The sequence below is a fragment of the Micropterus dolomieu genome, unplaced genomic scaffold (genome assembly GCF_021292245.1).
Source record: "Micropterus dolomieu isolate WLL.071019.BEF.003 ecotype Adirondacks unplaced genomic scaffold, ASM2129224v1 scaffold_186, whole genome shotgun sequence".
Classification (NCBI taxonomy): domain Eukaryota; kingdom Metazoa; phylum Chordata; class Actinopteri; order Centrarchiformes; family Centrarchidae; genus Micropterus; species Micropterus dolomieu.
In genome coordinates, this window is record NW_025744179.1 from 19,412 (window position 1) to 43,072 (window position 23,661).

General features: G+C 40.6%; 1 long non-coding RNA gene across 1 annotated transcript; it reads right to left on the reverse strand.

Annotated features, from left to right (window-relative positions):
- Positions 1–8,602: 8,602 nt before the first annotated feature.
- LOC123967255 lies at positions 8,603–9,459 on the reverse strand. Its single transcript, XR_006824219.1, has 3 exons — positions 9,298–9,459; positions 9,082–9,202; positions 8,603–8,743 (listed from the first exon to the last, which is right to left on the reverse strand). It is a non-coding gene; the product is annotated as an uncharacterized LOC123967255 (long non-coding RNA).
- Positions 9,460–23,661: the final 14,202 nt, after the last annotated feature.

Here is a 23,661-nt window from a genome sequence, read left to right on the forward strand (position 1 = left end):
CTCGTTTGACATACATTTGAACAGTTTTGTAATTAGTTTGTCTTTGTTTTTAAATTTTTTCTACATTTCACATTTGCACAACTGCCCTTTACACTTAACTGGTGGCCGCAGCAAAAGGTAAATCCATGTGTCCTACTTCCACCACTGAGACAGTTCCTACAACAGCTAAGACAGGTAGTGACTGTCATAAGCCTTTAAATAAAGGGAGGAATAACCAAGCAGAAACAGCACAGGATTACCGACAAAGTCCACCAGACGCGGCCGTAGTGTGTCCAAAGTGCGTCCGTGACGCAGCTCTCCGTTCCGCAGGGAATGGGTAACTAGTCTATTTTTGAGAGAGAGAGAGAGCTGTGAAGAAGGTAGTTGGAGCACAGAATGACAAATTACTAACAAGTCAATAACGTGGGGCAGGCTACACACTCTGCTGCTTTAACGCTTCTGAGACGCATCCAGTGGATGTTGACGCCGGGCAGAGGATGGAACAAAACCATAGCACAGCAGAAACGCAGCACAGCCAGAGTCAGTGGACTTTTGAAGTTAAGAGTTATTTCTCTTTCTGTTCATCTTTACAATATGAATAATTACATCTGCACTAATCAAGATGTTTATCCTAAAAATGGATCAAAGAGCCTAATGTTAATGGGATTTCTTGTGTTGGGAATTAGGGTTTAAATGGCATCAAAAGTTAAATATTATAATTATTACTATTATTTAATAATTAATTATATAATATAAAACCAGGTGACACATTCTGTTTCATATCAAGACAAGGTTTTATCACAGACCTTGCTGACCCAAAGAGTTGGCCTTTCTCCCATACAAAGGAAGGACAACACAGCTATTGATGTTTAGATAAGAACCCCTGCATAAACCCAAGCATACATACCAAACTTAAAATGTTTTTCTGGGACCATTCCTGGCCACTCTTGCTGTAAGGGTGTCACTTGTTGACACTTTCCAGGAGGACCACGGGCCATTATCCTGTAGTCCTGCACACATCAAAGGCAGACACCCCCTTTTCTTGCCATGCTTCTACCACACGAGAGTGGTCAGAAGCCATAAAATTGAGACTTCAACATACACCCCACCACACACACACACACGTGCACACATACAGCAAATGCTGCCCACTACCTGGGTCGAGCTGAAGTGCAAACTGATAAGAAGATCAACAGACATCTAAAGTGCCTGGCTGAAGAAGAGGACACAACCTCAAATTCGTTTTATGAACAAAGCATGTCCCTTTTCACTATAAACCTGTCTTATTTACTTTGTTCTAGTTCAATAGTTACTTTTTTAATTTAGGTAGTGGCCCTCTCCCCTTCAATTTTGAGTATCTTATTTACCCTGTTTAGAAACTATGTTGAAAGCTAAAGAATCATAGGTTTAAGTTCATTCGAAGTGCTCTTAACTTCATCTCCTTGTGCTCATCTATTTATTGTGTTTATTGTTTAACCTGATGTCATTCTTGAACAATTGTCTTATATTTTCTTATTAAGAAGGTTTAACCATCAATATTGTCTTGGAAATATTATTGCCCCGGCCTTTCTGTGTGGAGTTTGCATGTTCTCCCCGTGTCCCCGTGGGTTCTCTCCAGGTGCTCCGGCTTCCTCCCACTGTCCAAAGGCTAGGTGAATTGGTGTCTCTAAGTGTGAGTGATTGTTTGTCTATGTGTAGCTCTGCGATGGACTGGCGACCTGTCCAGGGTGTACCCCGCCTTTCCCTAAGTTGGGATTGGCTCGCCCCCCGCGACCCTGTAAGCAGGATAAGCAGTTGACGATGGATGGATGGAATTTTAACAGTTCTGATCGTTAAGGACAATTAACCTCTTATCTAATGCGTAGAAATTAATTCAATTTTCAATTCAATAAAATTTTATTTATATAGCGCCAAATCACAACAACAGTTATCTCACAGCACTTTTTATAAAAGAGCAGGTCTAGACCATACTCTGTGATGTTATTTATAGAAGCCCAACAATTCCCAAGAGCAGCACTAGGCGACAGAGGCAAGGAAAAACTTCCTTTTAAGAGGCAGAAACCTCGAGCAGAACCATGGCTCAGGGTGGGCGGCCATCTGCCTCGACCGGTTGGGGGTGAAGGGGGGAGAGAGAGAGAGAGAGAGAGAGAGAGAGCGCGCCTACACAATATACACACAGAGGTACAGACAGTAAAGGTGATGTTGCTATAGACTAAATTAAAAATGGTACAGATTTTTATATTAGTGTTAATGATAATAATCGTAATGTTAATGATTATAATAACAACAATAGGACTAGTAACAATAGTTGTAGCAGAGGGTGTCGAGCAGGAACACGGGGGCAGCGGGTGACTTGCAACCACAGAGCCAGAAACACCTGCAGGAAGTGATAGGAGGGATAAGAGAGGGACGAGAAAGCACAAGACTAAGGGGAGAAAGGGGAGAAGTTGAGTTAGTAACATGCATTAATGGGATGAGGTTGCATACAGAGGGAGAGAAAGTGGGAAGTCCCCCGGCAGTCAAGGCCTATAGCAGCATAACTAAGGGATGATTCTGGACTCACCTGAGCCAGCCCTAACTATAAGCTTTATCAAGGAGGAAAGTCTTAAGTCTACTGTTAAATGTAGAGATGTCTCTGCCTCCTGAACCCAAACCGGAACCTGGTTCCACAGGAGAGGAGCTTGATAGCTGAACGCTCTGGCTCCTAGTCTACTTTTGGAGACTCTAGGAACCACAAGTAACCCTGCATTCTGGGAGCGCAGTGCTCTGGTGGGGTAGTAAGGTACTATGAGCTCTTTAAGATAAGATGGTGCCTGACCATTAAGAGCTTTGTAGGTAAGAAGAATGATTTTAAATTCTATTCTGGATTTTACTGGAAGCCAATGTAGAGAAGCTAAAACAGAAGAAATGTGATCTCTTTTCCTGGTTCCTGTCAGAACATGTGCTGCAGCATTCTGGATCAGCTGAAGAGTCTTAACGGACTTTTTCGAGCAGCCAGATAATAGGGAATTGCAGTAATCCAGCCTAGAAGTAACAAATGCATGGACTAGTTTTTCTGCATCATTTTTAGACAGGATGTTCCTGATTTTCGCAATATTACGTAGGTGAAAAAAGGCGGTCCTTGAAATTTGCTTAATGTGAGACTTAAACGACATGTCCTGATCAAAGATAACTCCAAGATTCCTCACAGTGTTGCTGGAGGCCAAGGCGATGCCATCAAGGGAAACTATATCTTTAGATAATGCTTCACGGAGGTGCTTGGGGCCCAGAACAATAACTTCAGTTTTATCTGAGTTTAACATTAGAAAATTACAGGTCACCCAGGTTTTAATATCCTGAAGGCACATTTGAAGTTTAGCTAACTGATTAGTTTCATCTGACTTGATCGATAGATATAACTGAGTATCATCTGCATAACAATGAAAGTTTATGGAATATTTCCTGATAATATTGCCTAAAGGAAGCATATATAAAGTGAAGAGGATTGGTCCGAGGACAGATCCTTGTGGAACTCCATGACTAACTTTGGCATGCATGGAGGACTCATCGTTAACATGTACAAACTGAAATCGATCTGATAAAAAAAAAAACATCTGGATCAAGTTTGGGCTTTTTCAGAAGAGGTTTAATTACAGCTACTTTAAAGTACTGTGGTACATAGCCTGTTGATAGATTGATTGTATCTAGTATAGAAGTGCTGACTTCTTTAAGCAACCTAGTCGGGATGGGGTTTAAGAGGCAGGTTGATGGTTTAGATCAGTGGTTCTCAACCTTTTTTGGGCCAGCGCTCCCCTATGCATTATCCAGGTCCCCTACCGCCCCCCATGAAAAAAGATGTTTGCTATTTGCCCTGAATGTTGTTGTTTTTTTGTTTTTTTTATTGTTACTATTGTTATTAAAAACGCAGAAAAGGTAACAAAAGAAGATTTTGAGCATTAAACACTTAATTTCCTGCATTCTGGTGAAAATTTCTCCTCCAATTTCTGCCTTTTCTGCACCAAATTTTTGTGGAAATGTCTAAAAATTCAGGTGGCAGGTGACAATTCAAAATATATAATTATAATAGAATATAATCTTCTAGCTTAGCTTTTAAATATTTTTCTCCTGTAGATCAACTTATTTAATATCATCCCTGCTGAGTCAACACACATGATTAAGTCTTACCACCTCTTTTGTGGGGAAGTAACCTTTTTAAATGTGTTTGTGGCCCCTTTTCATCTCAGTAATAAATTAATCCGTTTTAATTCAGTTATTGACTGGACTTTATTAGCTCATCTGTTAATAACTTATCATATCATAACAGTGTTTCCCACAGAATGACTAACTGTGGCGCAGTTACAGCGTGCCAACCTCGAAAATCCAGCAATATTCTAACATTAACTAAGCTCTCCTTATTAGCTAGGCTAGGTTTACAATCCCCAACAGAGCAAGACAGGGCTTCAGTTTTTAACGTTACATTTTTATAGCCTACTGAAACTACTGTATATGTCCGCTTTGGCACAAACTGTCTGCAACTCACAGCGCAAGGTGGGTGCACGTCACTCGCTGGTGAGTGGCTTTCAGTTTGAGTCCAACAGCAGAATATCCCTCTTGTAAATGTGTAACCACTGCGATAACAAGACGTTCATGGTGTATTCCTCAGAGAAACAAACACTTTTCCACCAAGAAAGCGAGCGTCAATTTTCCAGAGTTTACACAGTAAACAACATGTGGGTAAAATTTTACAGATGATTCTCTGACTTCCCGTTCCCATGAAGGCAGCATGAAGCTGCACTACAAGTAGCTGATGGAGAAGAAAATACACAGTTTCGTCCAGTCACAGTAGACTAAACTGGCAGGCTTTAATGTGGCAGACCACAGTTTTTTGTAAGTAGTTTAATTGTAGTAGTAAAAGTGTAAACTCGCCTTAGAATTTCCAACCAACAAACGCCCCCCAAAAGCAGCTCAGCGTCCCCCCTTCCAAAATATTGCTTCCAGCGCCCCCCATCGTCCTTGGAACGCCCCCTGGGGGGCGGTATCGCCCCCGTTGAGAAACACTAGTTTAGATGAAGAAATTATTGAAGTTAGTTGGTAAAGATTGAGGGAAGCAAAGCAGTCTAAACATATATCTGGTTCTACAGCTGTTTCTAAGGTTCCTGAGTTAAGAGATAAGTCTGTGCCAGTTGAGGGCAGGTCTTGGTGAATTTTGTTTCTAATAGTTAGAATTTTATCATTAAAGAAGCTCATGAAGTCGTAACTACTGAGAGCTATGGGAATACTTGGCTCAATGGAGCTGTGACTCTCTGTCAGCCTGGCTACAGTGCTGAAAAGAAACCTGGGGTTGTTCCTATTTTCCTCTATTAATGACGAGTAGTACGCTGCTCTGGCATTACGGAGGGCCTTCCTATAAGTTTTAAGACTATCTTGCCTAATTAAATGAGAATTTTCCAGTTTGGTGGAACGCCAACTCCTCTCAAGTTTCCGCGATATTTGCTTTAATTTGCGAGTTTCAGTATTATACCATGGAGCTAACTGTCTTTGTTTTATTATTTTCTTTTTTAGAGGGGCAACAGAGTCGAGTGTCATTCGCAGCGAGCCTGCAGCACTATCAACAAGATGATCGATTTGCGAGGGACTGAAATTAGCATAGGAGTCCTCCGTTACTTTGTGACTTGATAATGAATTTAGAGCTGATGGAATCGCATCCTTAAATTTAGCTACAGCACTATCAGACAGACATCTAGTATAGAAATTTTTGCCCAATGGCGTGTAGTTCAGCAATACAAACTCAAGTTTTCAAACAGTGGTCAGATAAATAGTGGGAACACTATTAAATGTTCAATTTCAATACCGTATACCAGAACAAGGTCGAGGGTGTGGTTAAAATAGTGAGTCGTAAGAGTAACAGGATACTGTTAATTTATCAGAATCATTCATCATAAGACTTGGATGTTACAGTGTGAAGTTTACGTTTTCTCTGCAGAGACTAAACACGCTTTTAATGCGCCATTAATGGAAAGTGAAAGTATGTGCCGGCCGGCTTGTTAAAGAGCGACGCAGGCTGCTTTCCAACGCGGCCACCAGTGCCATGGTGTGCACTCACTGGATTTCAGTTGTTTCAGTAGAACAATAAAGCCTTAAACTGAAAAGGTATTTGCCACATTTTCTAAATGTTTGCATCTGTCCAGCTCATTCATCTGTGATAAGCACCGTCTCTCTGTACCACAAAGGAGACCTGGCACTCTTCTGCGTAACTGCGCGCACACAGCCTGGCTGACAGCTCATTCGGTTAACGAAGCCTATTGCAGATTACAGACTGATGAAGTTATGAAAGGAAAATGTAGCGAAATTAAAAGTAAATTACTGGCCCACAGAAAATACTGGAGTAAAGAGTAAAAGTAGGCTACAGTTTTAAAAACTGTGAAAAGGTGCCAATTACTTATTTTATTTTATTTATTTTGCATAATTACGTTACTTGTAACTCGTCACTACCCACCCTGCAGCAGGCGTCCCCACTGCCGTCTTCAGGTACAAAAAGAACAGCACAAAATAAACACAATATTGAGGCACTTTGCCACACCTGCCTCGAGCGAACTCTTAACTTAACTTTTCAGCACTGCATTTGCATTGTGTTTTCTATAGGCTACATGATTTTTGTCCACGTTTCAACCATTTAATCATGTCTGATGCTGAGGCTGTGATTGATTGATTAGTCACTCAAACCTGGCTATGTGCCAACTCCAAAATCACCCCAAAAAAGTGAGGGGGACAAAACACAGATTTTGAAATGTGGTGGGGGGACATGTCCCCCTCATGTATCATGACTCCTACGCGTATGCTGCAGGCATAACGCGCATTATATGCTGACAAAAAAGGTGGATGAAAATCTCTGCAGGTAGCCTACAACAGCTGTTCTGCCGAATAATGCATCCACCTCTTAAGCTCCTTATCAGAAACGTCGCTGATCAAACAGTTATCACCTCAGATTGTAAATGCTCCGTATTAGATTGATTGATTGATTGAGATTGTTTGCTGAATCTCAAGGAATGCTACATCTACTAAGTGTAATAACTTATTGATGACTCTAAACTGCCTTTAATATGTACTTAGAATCAATCATCCCCACTGATGAACCCCACAAAGAATAGTATAACGTTATCCTTTTTAAACAGTAACGTTACACTTGGATGTGCTCGGCTCTCCTCGGGAGAGACAGCTAGCTCAAATAGTGGCATCGGTGCTCCTCGGTGTGACAGTTTCAGGCAGAACTCCGCAGCCGCTCCCCCCTCAGCTCTCTACCTTTAAACCCTTGGTGTCCATCGTGATCAGGTGCAGCCACTTATAATAGCATCTGACTAGTATCTAACTGAACAGTGATTCCGTTACAGCACGTAGCTAAATCTCACATCGCCTGTTAGTAAAGTTACCGTTAACATAACGTCAGGTAACTAAGAGCTGAGCCTTTACTTACAACTTCACACAGACGCCTTTTCTTCAAAGCATTATCACCCTAATGTCTAACACTAAGGTTAATCTAATAACGTTACATTTTGGCTTCTCCCTTCTTGCTGACTTGTCTTTGACTCATTAAAAGCTGCGGTTAGAACACACTAACTTGCTTACTTACACTAACTTAGCAGCTTGGGGCTGCTCGTATCTGGCTATCTCTGATGTAAAGTTGGGCTTTTTAACATGGGGGTCAATGGAGATGGACTCCCTTCTGCAGCCAGCCTCAAGTGGCCACTCGATGAATTGCAGTTTCAGATGCTTCTGTATTGGCCTCAGGCGGGAGACCGGAAGTTTGCTGCTTGAGCAAAACACAGGCTCCACGTAAGGATACGAAACAACAATAAAGGTTTATGTGCTGAAGCCCATCAGACCAAACAGGTTCAGATGATGTCGAGTAAGTCACTCTGCCTTTTTACGGGAGTACTGTGCCGATATGCGGCTCGCTGCGCTGAATGAAAGGTACGGCGCCGGTGTTGATCTTTCTCTGAGACGGGAATGTTGAAGTAACAGAGCCTGAACATGTCTGAGTGAAAACAGAGTGGCTCTGTTTCTGCCCCCGTGTTCCTGCTCGACACCCTCTGCTGCAACGACTATTGTTACTAGTCCTATTGTTATTATTGTTATTATAATCATTAACATTACGACTGTTACCATTAACACTACTATAAATATCTGAACCATTATTCATTTAGTCTGTAGCAACATCACCTTTACTGTCTGTACCTCTGTGTGTATATTGTGTAGGCTGCCTGCCTCCCTCCCCTCTCTCTCTTTCTCTCTGTTCCTCTCTCTCTCTCTCTCTCTCTCTCTCTCTCCTTCACCCCCAACCGGTCGAGGCAGATGGCCGCCCACCCTGAGCCATGGTTCTGCTCGAGGTTTCTGCCTCTTAAAAGGAAGTTTTTCCTTGCCTCTGTCGCCTAGTGCTGCTCTTGGTGGGAACTGTTGGGCTTCTGTAAATATCATCACAGAGTACGGTCTAGACCTGCTCTTTTATGAAAAGCGCTGTGAAATAACTGTTGTGATTTGGCGCTATATAAATAAAATTGAATACACCCATTAGTTAGAGACTTGCAGTCAACTCAGTCTACTGAGCCTCACTCAAAGCATACACAGAGTTACACAATAATAAAAATACCGTGACCACTTCTGTAGAGCAGACAGCACCTTCTGTCCAGTGCCATTTCACACAGAGAAGTTTTGGAAGGCTGCATGATGTCCAGCTTCTTCGACATGTTTAGCTCTCCATGTAGTCCTGTGGGGGGATCACAGTGAAGACCTGAAGGACGAAGCTGATGTAAATTACAATGTTTTACTCCTAGCTGTAACACTCAAGAGTCAAGAGCAACAATAGTGGCGTCACAACAGCTGGGTTAATGCAAACCGAATAGATGAATGCACATACAGTTAAAGGCATGGGAAATTTGACTTAAAAATACAGCCCCTAAGACCTTCTGCTCTGTTGTGAAGAAACACGGACACTGGCAGACAAACACGTCTCTGTAGTTACTTCTTGTCTGTAGCTGTTTGTTGAATCTGTATAATGTTGGCACAAACCAAAACTGTCATGGGAGTTGTCACAGTGTGAAGATGTAAAGTTATATAAAATATTATGACCTTTGACACGTCCATTAGCAGTAAAACAGCTACTTCCAGTTATCAGGTCAGTGAGGGCAGCATCCCAGCAGTGCCAAAGAGAAGCAGCAGCAATGCAAATATGGTGATGTGGAGGATGGAGCTTGTCCCGAAAGGAGAAAACAAAGTTAATAGAAACCTTCCCAGGAATTAACTTAAGAGTATGATAGAAATCATTACATATTGCACAACAATTACCTTTGTAGAACAGAAAATCCATCTTCTGGCCAGTTCCATTTAAGGTTAGATCTGGAACATTTGTTTCACACTGTAATTTCACAAATCTCTCCAGTTCTTAAAACATTATTTTAGTAGGTCATGTTGTTTTGTTCTAGTTCAGTAACTCTCCTGTCATTTCAGATTCCAGTTCCCCCTCCTGCTTGATCTCACCTCACTCCCTTCACCTGGTAGTCCCCGCCTAGCTACTCACCTGTAGCTCATCATCCTCATCAGTCTGGGCACTTGTACCTGCCTCTTGCACTAGTTCCTTGCCAGATTGTCTAGAGTCTCCAGCGTACTATACAGGTGAAACTCGAAAAATTAGTATGTCGTGCAAAAGTTCATTTATTTCAGTCATTCAACTTAAAAGGTGAAACTAATATATTACATAGACTCATTACATGCAAAGTGAGATATTTCAAGCCTTTATTTGATATAATTTCGATGATTATTGCGTACAGCTTATGAAAACCCCAAATTCAAAATCTCAGAAAATTATATTACATGAAATCAATAAAAAAAAAGGATTTTAAATACAGAAATGTCAGCCCTCTGAAAGTTATAATCATGCATATGTACTCAGTACTTGCTTTGGGCCCCTTTTGCATGAATTACTGCCTCAATGCAGCGTGGCATGGACGCTATCAGCCTGTGGCACTGCTGAGGTGTTATGGAAGACCAGGATGCTTCAATAGCGGCCTTCAGCTCTTCTGCATTGTTCGGTCTCCTGTCTTTCATCTTTCTCTTGGCAATGCCCCATAGATTCTCTACGGGGTTCAGGTCAGGTGAGTTTGCTGGCCAATCAAGCACAGTAATCCCATGGTCATTGAACCAGGTTTTGGTACTTTTGGCAGTGTGGGCAGGTACCAAGTCCTGCTGGAAAATGAAGTCAGCATCTCCATAAAGCTGGTCTGCTGAAGGAAGCATAAAGTGCTCTAAAATGTCCTGGTAGACGGCTGCGCTGACTCTGGACTTAATAAAGCACAGTGGACCAACACCAGCAGATGACATGGCTCCCCAAACCAACACAGACTGTGGAAACTTCACACTGGACTTCAAGCATCTTGGATTGTGTGCCTCTTCATTCTTCCTCCAGACTCTGGAGACCTTGGTTTCCAAATGAGATGCAAAATTTGCGCTCATCAGAAAAGACCAGTTCTTTTTTTCCTTAGCCCAGGTAAGATGTTTCTGACGTTGTTTGTTGTTCAGGAGCGGCTTGACAAGAGGAATACGACATTTGAAGCCCATATCCAGGACCCGTCTGTGTGTGCTGGCTCTTGATGCAGTAACTCCAGCCTCAGTCCTTGTGAAGCTCCCCCACACATTTGAATGGCCTTTTCCTGACAATACTGACAATGTTCCACATATTTATTGATTTTAATAAATGTACAATTTTTTCCTTGATATAAGAAAGGAAATAACCACAGGGCTCTAAAGTAAAAGCATTTTAAGTGTTGTGGGGACAGCCCGGCTGATGGTGAGTGCCCTGGTTTCCTTTTTTTTTCTTTTCGCTTCATTTCTCTCTCGCTCTCTGCTCTCTGCTCTCTGCTCCTGAGCCCAGCCAACAACCTGCACCTCGTCAGCAACCTCCCCAGTCTGCCACACCTGCCAGTAATCAACCTCATCTCAGCAAGTATTTCAACCCCGGTTCTCCACACCAGCTTCGCGTGATCGTCGTTGCTCCCAACCTGGTGCCAACCTCTCAAGCTCTGGTTTAAATGATCTCTTTTTTTCCCCCGGTTGTTCCTCGTGGTAACTCTGTCTCTCTGTTTTCCCTCCCAGGTTCACTCACCCTTGTCCTCCGTTCGGTCGGCTGGGCTCATCCTCCGGTCCTCTCCTCTTGGGCTTCCTCCACGGCGCCCTCCCGGCTCCCCCCGCTCCTCGCCTCACCACCTGCACCTCACCTGCTCCTCGGTCCTCTGTGTCCATGTCCCCCGGCGTCCACCTCTCCTCCATCACCTCTTCCCTATCCCCCTATGTAAACCCTCAATAAACCTCCTTCCCTCTGAGCATTGCGTTTGGGTCCGTTCTGTCCAGTCTTAAAACATTAAGTGCATGTGTGAGTGAGCATAATTCTTGTGTGACAGTGTGAAAAATTATTTCGCCGCACTGAGTGCCTTTTGAGTTTTGACAGCCATGATAGCAAAGTTCAGTCAATGTCCTTATAAGCTCTAAACATCTCTGGCTCAGTGTAACGTTACAATACATTCAGATAACGCCATCCCCCTTTTAGCCGACCATGTCGCTGTTTTAAATGAGAAACGTCAAGTCATATCAGTTGTCGCTAACAAACGTTAATTCAGTGATTTAAGTTGACCAACTCAGTGGACTGAGTGTTAATGTAGTTCCAACAACTCCAACAGAATGAGACTTTCTCTACTAGTAAAACCATCAGCTGATCGCATCATGTCGTGTGTGTGTGTGTGTGTGTGTGTATAATACAGTGTTTCTCAAAGATTGACAGCTAACTGAGGGGGGTGGGTGGGGGGTTATGCCGAATTTTGTATGCCTGCCAAGAATTGCATGAAAATGCATTAAAGTTCTTCTTTTAAACGCTATACTATTAAATAATAATCTGAATGTCCCGTGAGGTGCGGACAACTCTGCCCAACACCGGTGAAGCTGGGGGCTCCGTACTAACTAGGTAGATATATGGGTAAATGCTATCATGGCCATGATTTTTGCTGAAAGGTGAGATTATATGCCTGTAAAATTGATTTACGTGGATTTGTGTTAGGTACGTGGAGGTTGCTTTCTTCCCATTGATTCCAGTCTTTAATCCTTAGGTGGCTTATGGTTACATTTTATCCAACCTGCATGTCCTCCAGTGCCACCTATCTCCACAATTGAATCAGAGATTTTTGTGGTGTCCCTGTATGTGAAGAAATTAAAACTAGCTCCACCTCCAGAAGCGACAATAGTAACATGGTGCTTAAGCATTAATCCTTCATTATAAATAAAAAAGTAGTTTATTTAACATTTCAGTCAGAAGGGCCAAAACAGTACTTTACAATATTTTGCTGCTAATACTTTATGTATGTAATATATTTATAATACATTAGGGCTGTCCCCAACTAAGGATTTACATAGTTGAATCAGAATTGTCAAGTCTTGCCTATAGTTGACTGAGTGTTGAATCGTGTTTGTCCGCAGCGATTGCAGGGGAGAGGGTACACACGGTGGCTCCGCTTTAATCTTGAGAAGCTGAGAAGCCTCTATTTATTAGCCAGTGTAACTTACACTGTACATTTACAGCTAAACTGAGGGCTTATTGTTGACCATTTTCTCTCTGCTCGCCTGCCATTCACCGGTCTTGTGCAGTTTTTATGTGCCGCCGACTCGGTTCTTCGCGGGTCTATTTCAACTACTGTTTAAAAAGGATATAATATTCTTTGTGTGGTTCATCAGTGTTGATAAATAATCTGAACATCCCGTGAGGTGCGGACAACTCTGCACAACACCGGTGAAGCTGGGGGCTCCGTCTCTTCAGCAAGTGTTCCTCTTCTTTAATTAATTAAATCTGTTATCAAAGGTGACAACAAATGTCCATTTCCACGTTTACCAACTCATTTCCCCATAACTATACAGTGTTTCCCACAGGATTTTAAGAGACTATGGTGGGTGGGTCTTGAAGAAAACATTGTACATTTTGAAGTTCAATGCATTGATTTGGTGCAAAATTAAGAGGCTATCTATGAAGAACTTTGTACGCTTCTAAACAAAGTTGTGCTCTAATAAACTATTTTGTCATGTACCCATTGTATAGCTATAAATGGTGATGAAACAGCAACAAAAGTCAACAAATTTATTTAATATTTTTCCAAATCAAAGAATAGAAGATAGAATAAGTAATTTTCCTAACATTTATTTCTTTATTTTTTTTACTTTTATTTGACACCTGTACGTCTTATTTCCATACTGTATAGACACCTTATTTTGAAAACCGGGCGATGTGTGTATCCTCGCACTAAATTAATTAATTCCGACCCAACATGATAAATAATGTTGTATGTGGTTCTCATATCGCGTAAAATGAAGACTTCACAGCCTCTCTTCAGGTAGGACTCTCATACTGCAACACTTGTCTTTGTAAAGAGAGAAAATAAAGTCGCTAACTTGCCTGTCAGCTTGCTCTGGTCCGTATAGTGGATTTACCATAAAGGCTTAAATACATGTGCACTCCAAATTTAGCATAATCGCCTTCTCAGAAACGAGTGACAGAAACAAACCGTTAACGTTACTGTAGTTACCTCAAAAGAGAAGTGGTTGTCTCGAGTCGGATGCCAAAGTGTGTGAGTGAGCGAGCTTACAGCGGCGCCCACAAAACACAACGTTAGAGGTCTGAAATGTTATTATGAGACTATGGCGGGCCGCCATGGTCTCGTTAATTAATGGGAAACACTGACTATCTGTCAAATGCAGCCAACTGAAAGCTCCAATGCACTAGCATTGATTATCAGTATCAAATACATGAGAAAAGCTGTTATAATACATGTCCAGAACAAGAGCAGAAAAGATTAATAATGTTGTGTTACTACTAATACTTACATACTTGACAGTGTCAGTCACACTGACATAGTCGGTGTGTGTAACCGTCTCAAAAAAATAAACAGTGACCTCTTGAGATGTAGGAAACAGCATCTCCTGGGCCTGTTTTACGCCACTCTCAGGTGCATTCAAACCACTGGACCTAAATCAAAGCAAATAAAAACATTTTAGCTACCACCATTGTGAAATCTTTTTAAAGTCAATATAATGAAACCCCACAAATTTGTATTTGTATATATAAATGTGTAACTATAGATTTGTAGCATTTTGATAGAGAGAATAATGATTAATTATCCCTAGTTCTGGGTCATTCAAATGCTGCACAGTTAACTTATGAACAGTATTTAGGTAGTAAGGAAGGAACTGGGAAATTTCATCTTGTGATCATTTGTATTGTATGTCATGGTGAGCCAAAGACAAATTTCCATCTCGGTGGACAATAAAGATTTATTCATTCATTCATTCATTGTGTTGTTTGGATGTTTGAATTCAAATTTTTTTTGTCAAGACAGAAAATCATCACTTGCATTAAATATAAATAACTTGACATGAATCTTTTGTGTTGTCTTGAACGCCGATAAAGCCCCCTTCCCTCAGCCGGATGTTTTTTAATATGAAGGTTTGCCCAATGCAGGCAGCATAGAGTTCCGCCAGGTACCCATCAAGGTGTACTTCCTCATGCAAGTGTAAAGTCAAATTTTTTTTTTCGTCCCAGAAGAGAAGGGTTATTTTCTTTTCTTTAGTGGATTCAACTTTGCCAACCTTTTCAAAGAAGCTGGTAGCCTGTAAAAAGGACTCAAATAAAGGATTTGAAAATTTGGTGGGAAAAAAAACTTAATACATTGAAAGTCACTAAAAGTATAATATAGAGTAAGAGAGAAACGTTTGATGATAGATGACTTGTCAGTGTCTAAATGAACAACTGATGTACAGCACATATATGACAATGTTTTCCTAAAAGACAAAAAATGTTACCTTGACCGCGTCCCTCCTCCTGACACACACCACCGTCACCATGTTCGCCTGTTCACGCCTGCTGTATGGTTTTGACTTATCAGCCATCTGTGGAACAAAGAAAAAAAACAGTTGTAATCAGAGAAAGTAGAACTAAGTATCCATCACAGTAAATCATTTTGAGTTCATCTATGACTTCCTGTATATACTGTGAGGGCTATTAGAAAACACACATCTTGTTTGAAACTTTTTTATCACTGTCCCCTGTTCCTGCTGCATGTTCTCATCGGCTTTCCAGGCAGTGCACTTCCAGAATGCAGGGTTACTTGTGGTTCCTAGAGTCTCCAAAAGTAGAATGGGATCCAGAGCCCTCAGCTATCAAGCTCCTCTCTTGTGGAAACAGGTTTGGGTTTGGGAGCCAGATGCCATCTCCACATTTAGGCAGAGCGGGATTAAGACTTTGCTCTTTGATAAAGCTTGTAGTTAGGGCTGGCTCTGGTGAGCCCTGAACTTAGTTATGTTGCAACAGGCCACGACTGCTAGGAGACTTTCTATAATGCCCTGAGTTTTACAAACCAAGAACAAACTATAATATTAGACAAATGAGTTAAAAGGCACATAATATGTGTAGGTTTGATGTTTTCTTATGGCGTACTTGACCATTTTAGTCTTAAGCTTTCAGCAGCAGCGTATCAGCATTTCCACTGAGTTGATAACCAGCGCTGTGTGACCACTTATGAAAGTGAACTAAATGATGGGCTTGTTGAACCTCCTTCCTTATCTAGGCCCCAGATCTAGACTGTACTTTTTACATTATAATTAAATTGAATGCTAAAGAACTGTAGACATACTATTATTATTATTAAACCTTTATTTAACCAGGAAAATCCCATTGAGATTACTAATCTCTTTTTCAAGGGAGTCCTGGCCAAGACAGCGGCACAGATCACAACAATTCAGTACATTTCAGACAATTTCATAACAATTTCATAAGACTATTTAAGTCTTTACTTAAGTGATTTACTATTATGATGTACTAAAACCAATTTATGCTACTTTATATTCCTGCTATTTTTAAGATGAAGATTTTTCATAATGCATTACATAAAAATCTTTTAACAAATGTTAAATAGGACATAGCATCACTAAACAGTTGGTTACCTCTTACTTCAGGGTACCTCCAGAGTTCTCCAAGTTAAATTTAAGACTTTAACACCACTTTGAATGAAATTGAATGCCAATTTCATGGCCATATTGGCAAAGGTATAAAAGGATATAATGGAAAATCAGTCTGGATTTTAAGCCCTAGTTTTACCAAGTACTTGAATTTAATAAAACATAACACTCACATTCACATTTAATACACCATAGCTTTGTGAGGTGTGTGTGTACTCTAATAACATAAAATGAAGATGCCATTTGTAGCATTAAGAACCCTTACCCGTCTCCATGGCCTCACATAGCGCCTTTTGGTCATAAAACCTCCTATTTCAGCTGAAGCCCATCAGTTTTTACTTACTTTCCTGACAACAGACTGATTCGCCCCAGAGCTCATGCACCCTCCATGGTCTAGAGCTCCTGTTGTAATCGACTACTTGCACAATGTATTAATCCGTTTTACACATCGTATCTCAGCTTATTTCCTGGTACCATTAATGCTGTCGCCAATCTTCTTACAGTGCTTTTCATCCTTATTTTAGCAATTTTCTTGACAGGATACAAGCGCAATGCAGATATGTCTGTTGTTACTAACAGACTTCAGTCTGCAAATCCACACACTGATAAAACCACAGAAATGTATAGTAACAACAGGCTGCAGGAGTCCACGGCTGGTCCGTTCTCGGTTGTTCTCCCTGTCAAAAATGCTTGCAAAAAACTCTGTAGAGCCGACGGTCCATGAGCTTGATGCTTTTCTTCATTTCAGTAGTCAGCTAGGCTAGCTGACTGGCTGAGGTACCTTGATTTCTGAAATCACTGAGGTGATTAGGAATCTAAATGATCAAAACACTAAATATAAAAACGAACAGTAACTACTATTAACAGTACCATTAACAGTACAACGTTATATGTGGCTAAAATAAGGATGAAAAGCACTATAAGGAGATCAGCATTTCAGTTAACAGTACCATAGAGGTGACAGGAAACCAGCCGACATTTACATACAGATTTTATACATTTGACAATTATTTATAACATGACCAGTATTAATTTAATCCTAGAAGGAAAAGATTAACACCGTTGTAAAAGAAATATGATACTGTTAAGGCCTGAGAATATTAAATTCAATGCTTTTTTAATACTTTTAAGACCATGTGGGTAACCTGAACTTCTCACATGTTGTAATTTCTTATTTAAATCAAGCATCTCACTGTGATTCTGATGTTAACAGTAAGTCAGAATATTTTCAAGATAATATAACAGCATAACTAATTCATAAGGTTGTGTCTGCACGCGCATGCATGTTGAGGCCATATAATATAATACATCAGCTTCAACTAACAAATGTCAGTTACAAACACTACCCAGTATATAATCAATAAATTAATAAGCCAACCATACATTTGTAAAAATATTTATTGTAAAAAGACAGAAAGCGTCCCAAACCAGTTCAGATATTAAACTTTATTTTATTTACATACAACAATATAATAATATAGTTCAGATTAACCCCTTTTGCACCTATTCTTACTTGCTATTAGATTGACCAGGGCTCTACACAAACCGATTCCAACTCTTCTCATCTTGCCGGAGTTTTGCACTTACAGCCTGGAACATGGACCACCCACTCACTGAGTGCTCGATCTAGAATGTGGATGGAGTAGGTCTCTGTAAAGATATGGGCCTAACAATCTCTGATTTCCATTGTGTGGCCAACCTGTCCCATTTTGTCTTTTAGGAGCAACCTTAAAAGAAAAGCTGGGCCAACATGGCTCCTATCCTGGCTCTCTTTCCTCTCTCCTGAGCAATTACCACACTTGCTGTGGTCTTCCTTTTCCAATAAATGTCATAGGTAATATGTGTTTCAACATTAAAGCTGGAAAAAACTGATGAAAAACAAAAACTGTAGCAAAGATTGAAGGAGCTACCAACTGCTGCTTCTAAAAGCGTTGCTGGTTACCATATTAGCAAATGGCATCCTGGTTCTGGCTAAATCTACATCTGTCCACTGCAGGAGGAGGAACTAGTATAAATGATTGTATTAGTATAATATAAAATTTTAATAAAAAGTGGAGGAAGTGAAAACCCTAGTATCTGGACACTTGGCATGGGCCTGAAAACATTATTATAATTAAAAATTTTTATAATATTGAATTTTTTTTTTAAATTGACAGCTTTGACGGCTCATATGACACAGCCTGCTTTCTGTGAACCAAGGGGGAACCCCTGGACGCACAGAAGGACCCTGCCAGTGATGCCGTGATTTTGCACAAGCTCGCAGCCGGGCAATGCTGGGGGAACTTGCATAATGTGAACAGCATCACACACTGCCATGCAGATTTCTTATTATCTGTACAGGGTGTGTATGTGTTCTGTCCACACGAAATGAAATGTCCACTGTCGTGGGCTCATACACAGTTTCTGTGGGGAGGGGTGTGTGAAGGGACCTCTGATCGTGAACAGAGAGTGTACTGCTTGTTGCTTTGAGCTTCAAGCTGCAGATTAGGTTCAACTGAGACAGGCACAGACAGTGTTTGTTAAACAACTTCCACAAAAGGAGCAACAAGATTTCACATAGCTTTTTTTCGACCCATAGCTTACCAGTGGTCAGCTCTGACCGACGAGGGCCGGCCAGCAGCAATGAAACCGGTTGCTAGATGTCATTAGCCGCAGCTACTGTGGTGCAACGTGGACACATGGGGTCTCCCTGGTCGTCCAATCCAGGGACAGACCACGTGTCAGCTACATGTTAGCTTACCGTTGGCTACCTGTTAGCTCAACGTTAGCCTGACGGTAGCATCCTCATAGCTAAATGATCGCTTGCCTTGCCGCAACATAGCAACGTCAACAAATACATAATAAAGTAACATTTGTATTTCAAACAAATAGGAAACTTATTAGCAAATTTTAACAAACCTTTCTTCTGTAGGTTTGTTGTTTAAGGAAATGCCCATTCTAGTTATCATTTGTTGTCTGCAGCGCCAGCTCAAATTCCCGTGAGCTTGAATGAGCTAGAAACATGGGAATAACTGGAAATGGTGTGCATGTGCTTCCATAGAAATATGATTGGCCACAGGATGGCGCTGTAATTAAGGCTTCAAAATGCAAACTTTGAAAGGCCACGCCCCTCACACCGTAAGTCCGATTCACTTGACATTTCTCACACAGGTCCAGCTCATTGTGCTCTACAAAAAAGCCTCAAGAAATTTTTTTTGTAAAACAAACTTTTGACATCTTCTAGATCCTGGCTCTGATTGCCACCAAATTTTCAGTGAATCTTCTTTTGATCAAGCCTATGTAGCAAATACGTGGAGTATGTGTGTTATATAGCAGATGGATATGGCTATAGAGGGTTAAATAATGACTGGGCTACAGAAGATAGGGTTCGTCTCAAGGAGGTGTTGAAAGGGTAAATAACAACATGGAGGCGGATAATTAGATTTGGTGTTGGTACCATGTATTAAGTGAAAACAAAGACAAAACAAACAATAATAATACCCAAAATATTTACAATCTGCAGAGAAGTTGGTTTTGATACAGTGCACTTGAGGAAATTTGGTTCGGTTGATTCAGTAGTTCACAGAAAAACAAAACAAAATACAACTCAGAAAAACTGAGGAGTACTCAGATTAAAGACAGTTCACAACACGCTATGATTATATTCTTTGTTCATGAGATGAACGCCACGTCCAAATAACGAGAACAGTCCGTGGGACGCTAATTGTCCATGATCCAGAGCTTAGTGAATGGCCGTGTGTGTGTGTGTGTGTGTGAATGAGACTGGAGGGGGTGAGCAGAGCTGCAACAGCCTCCTACCGGACCCTACAGGGGGCGATGATGTTATTGGGGCAGGTTCTGTTCCAGGTAGTAGTAGCTCACCATCAACTGACCCGCAACTGCCCTCACCTGAACTGTATTAAATAAACAGTACCCATGGTTTAGTCACTACTCATAATATAATTTACCTACTAGCTGGTTTTATATTCTATATTTTATGTGTACACAATAGTGTTCAAAATACTGCATAAGTAATTGTCATATATATGTTAAATGACAATAACAAAATTGTACAAAAATATTTAAATGCATGTAACACCCATAAATATTACGGTTATTTACAACATAACATTCTATTCAATACAATTGATAATTTTGTCATTCAGTATGTAAATGAACCATTTAAATACTTAAACAAAGCCATAGCATTGAAAACAAAGTGCTAGGTTTGCATTATAATTCATTGAACCCAATAGAAACTCCATAGGAGCGAACGGAAAGCTAATAGTACTAGCATTGCTAATGCTACCAGCCACCACAGCTCATAAAAATCCATTGAGATGGATAATGCTATTAGCATTAAGCTAGCGGACACAACAAACAGACTCACAAATTCCCGCAGATATTCGACACACCGCGGCACCAGTCGGCTTCTAAAGACAACGGTAGTGGACACTATGGGACGCTCGATACTGATGTGTCGACGCTGTGTCGAGATCCCGAAGCACAGATGTTTCGAAACACTGCTTCAAAGCGTGGTTCAAAACGTCAATGTCACGTGACCGCAGTGAAGCGAGGCTTTGGTGCGTTTCACCCCAGTTTCGACAGGTGGCACACCTGCTGCTTCTATGCTTGATTCACAGTGTTTGGAACAAACCGCACATCAGCCTCTAACTCATTTGACAGATTTGTTCCAAGGACACACAATCCTTTGATAAATTGGAGTGACGTGCTGTATTAGCTATATCTGCACCTGTAGGCCAAAAAAATACTTTTGCCAGAAACAAATGTTCCATGTGACCTAATTTTTCCAAGGCTGGGGATGCCAATTATGAAAAAAAAAAAAAAACTCAGCCTCAAAACAGCTGAATATTTCTGAATACAATTCTTGACATATAACAAATGTGAGACTTTTCAACTATCATTCTTGAAACAACTTCAACTTTACTAACTTACGGATTTTTAATCCATTACACCTCGTCACTGCCAGCACTCATTAATTATTAATCATTATTACACTAGGGCCTATATCTTTCCTGCTAATTATCATTACACCTCTTTACTCCTCTAATTAGCTACTGTATCATACTGTAGATATCCACATTAATTACTATATTCAGTGGTTTGTATAGGCCTACTTTATTATATTCTCTACTCACTAACTTCAACTACCTATTATTTCTATTCCTTTTATGCCTTGCGAGTATTTGCAACAAAGATTTCACCCTCATAGATCAATAAAGTATTCCGATGGTGAAAATGGATAGGGTAGTGGTTAAGATATATGCCTTTAGTGTGAGAGATGGGGGTTCTATTCCCACTGTGATACATGTGTCCCTGCGCAAGACACTTAACCCCAAGGTCCGCCCTCTGACACAGCAATTGTGATTCCCTTTTGAGAAAAGCGTCGGCTAAATGAGTGATTACTTATGAAACAACACACAGATGTGTTTTATTTAAACACACTTTCATTGCAATCCCCATCTGCTGTCTCTGACAATCTGAATACATTTGTTTGTTCGTTGTAAGGTGATTTCTCCGAAATCCTGTTGGTCATGTATGGATAAGGCGTTTAGAATTGTAAACGCTGGTCAATCATTGTTTCAATGAAATCCCTACCAAGTTGTGTCGATATCAAAAGTGACCAGTAGGTGTAACCGTGGAGACGAGTGTCGAAGTGTTTCGAAGCCTCGACACAATTCTGGCACAATTGCTTCAAACGTTTCAATGTTTCACAAAGCCTCGCTTTGCCCATCACTAGTGGACACTACAAATACAGAATCGCATGCTAGAGTCAACCGAGCATTTAAGGTGGAAAATAAGCGAAAATAGCATTGTTTGTGTAGAGACATACAGAGTGCAGCTCCTCCGGTGGCTTCCCCCTCGCACTACTGATTGGGGAAACTCACCGCAGCTTGTAAAAACGCGCTTGAGTGCTATGATTGTTTGAAAGTGTTCACTGAGATTACCATGTGACTCCTGCATGAAAATGTGAATTAAGGGTGTGTTCAGGTGACTGGGAAAAATGGGACCATGGAATTTTAACCTGGGTTACACCTATTAAAAGTTCTATAAAGCATGTCGATATCTCAACTATTTTTCAAGATATTGACCAATAAACTTTGAAAGAGGCATGCGTCTGGACATAAATGAACACAAATCAGCAACCGTAGGGCCAATCATCTCAAAACTCACAGGATATGTTCAGATAAGTGCCCCAAACCTGGTCAGTTTGATGTACATACGCCACAAGGGGGCAGTACAAACGCAAGAAAGGTGCTTAGCATTACACAAATTTCACCATAAATCACATATTCTCCATTCATCACAAATCAAACATACACTGCAAGTTAAAAATTGGCAGGAGGGTTGCAAATTCCACCCACTACTCATGCAAAAAAATGGCAATCATAGACCTCATGGTGGCGTTATAACAATCAACTTTACGTTTTTACAATTATCTAAAAAAAGTAAAATTTCTTTCATCATTTCAATCTCTGGATTTATTTGCTCCTATGGTCTTCTGCTCTAAAAATGTCAAATTATAAGACTTTGTATTACTTTTCTCTAAAACCTACTTTTGCGAACTTGTACCAGATGGTTTCGCCAATCGACCTAAAACTTTGGCAGGATCATCTACGGATGTCGCTGATCAAAAGTAATTAAAAGAATTTTGATACGTCAATCTGTTTTTTTTTCATAAATTTTTACTTTTGCGTATTTACATATATTTTTACATAAATGCTTGTAAATCAAAATTGGATTAAGCTATTGTAACCAAACTTGACGAGTCTTCTCAGATGCTTTGTCCGAGCTTCGCTGAGCAGTTCTGGGACATTCTTTCACTAGGGGGCACTACACTTGCAAAAAATTTATACCTCGTAATTCGCTGCATGGATTTGTACAAAATTCAGTTTGTACGATCTAGGGTCACTACTCAGTTGATGCATAAAGTTTAGTAATGATTGCTCAGAGTGGGCGTGGCTTTTTACAAGAAATGTAAATTTATAGACATTTCTCATTCCAAACTTCAAAAAATCTATGAAAATCACCAGTACGTCCTAGAGAGCTGAAATTATTTTAGCACATCCACTGATATGCAACAAACGTTTGCCTCACTGCAACCTATAGTCAGTTCAGATGTCAGTCACTATATTTTTCAGAATAAGCTAAATCAATTAAAATCTATATCTCCACAAGTCTTTCTTCAAACGCTACCAAAATCGACAGACATTCTCTAGATGGCCTATATCAACTGTCTCAAAGGGTTTTCAAATCGATCAAACAAACGGTGAGTCTATAGTGATATTCAGTTTCTTACTATAACTTGTACAGTATGCACAACAGTTTCTTTTTTGCTCAGTTTTGGATCAAAATAATAAAAAGGGGAAGGAGGCAGCCTACACAATATACACACAGAGGTACAGACAGTAAAGGTGATGTTGCTAGAGACTAAATGAAAAATGGTACAGATATTTACAGTAATGTTTTTGATAATAATCGTCATGTAAATGATAACAACAATAACAATAGGACTAGTAATAATTGTAGCAGAGGGTGTCGAGCAGGAACACGGGGGCAGCAGGTGACCCGCAGCCACAGATCCAGACTCCACAGCTCCAGAGCCAGAAAACCTGCAGGAAGTGATAGGAGGAGAGAGGAGAGGGACGAGAAAGCACAAGACTA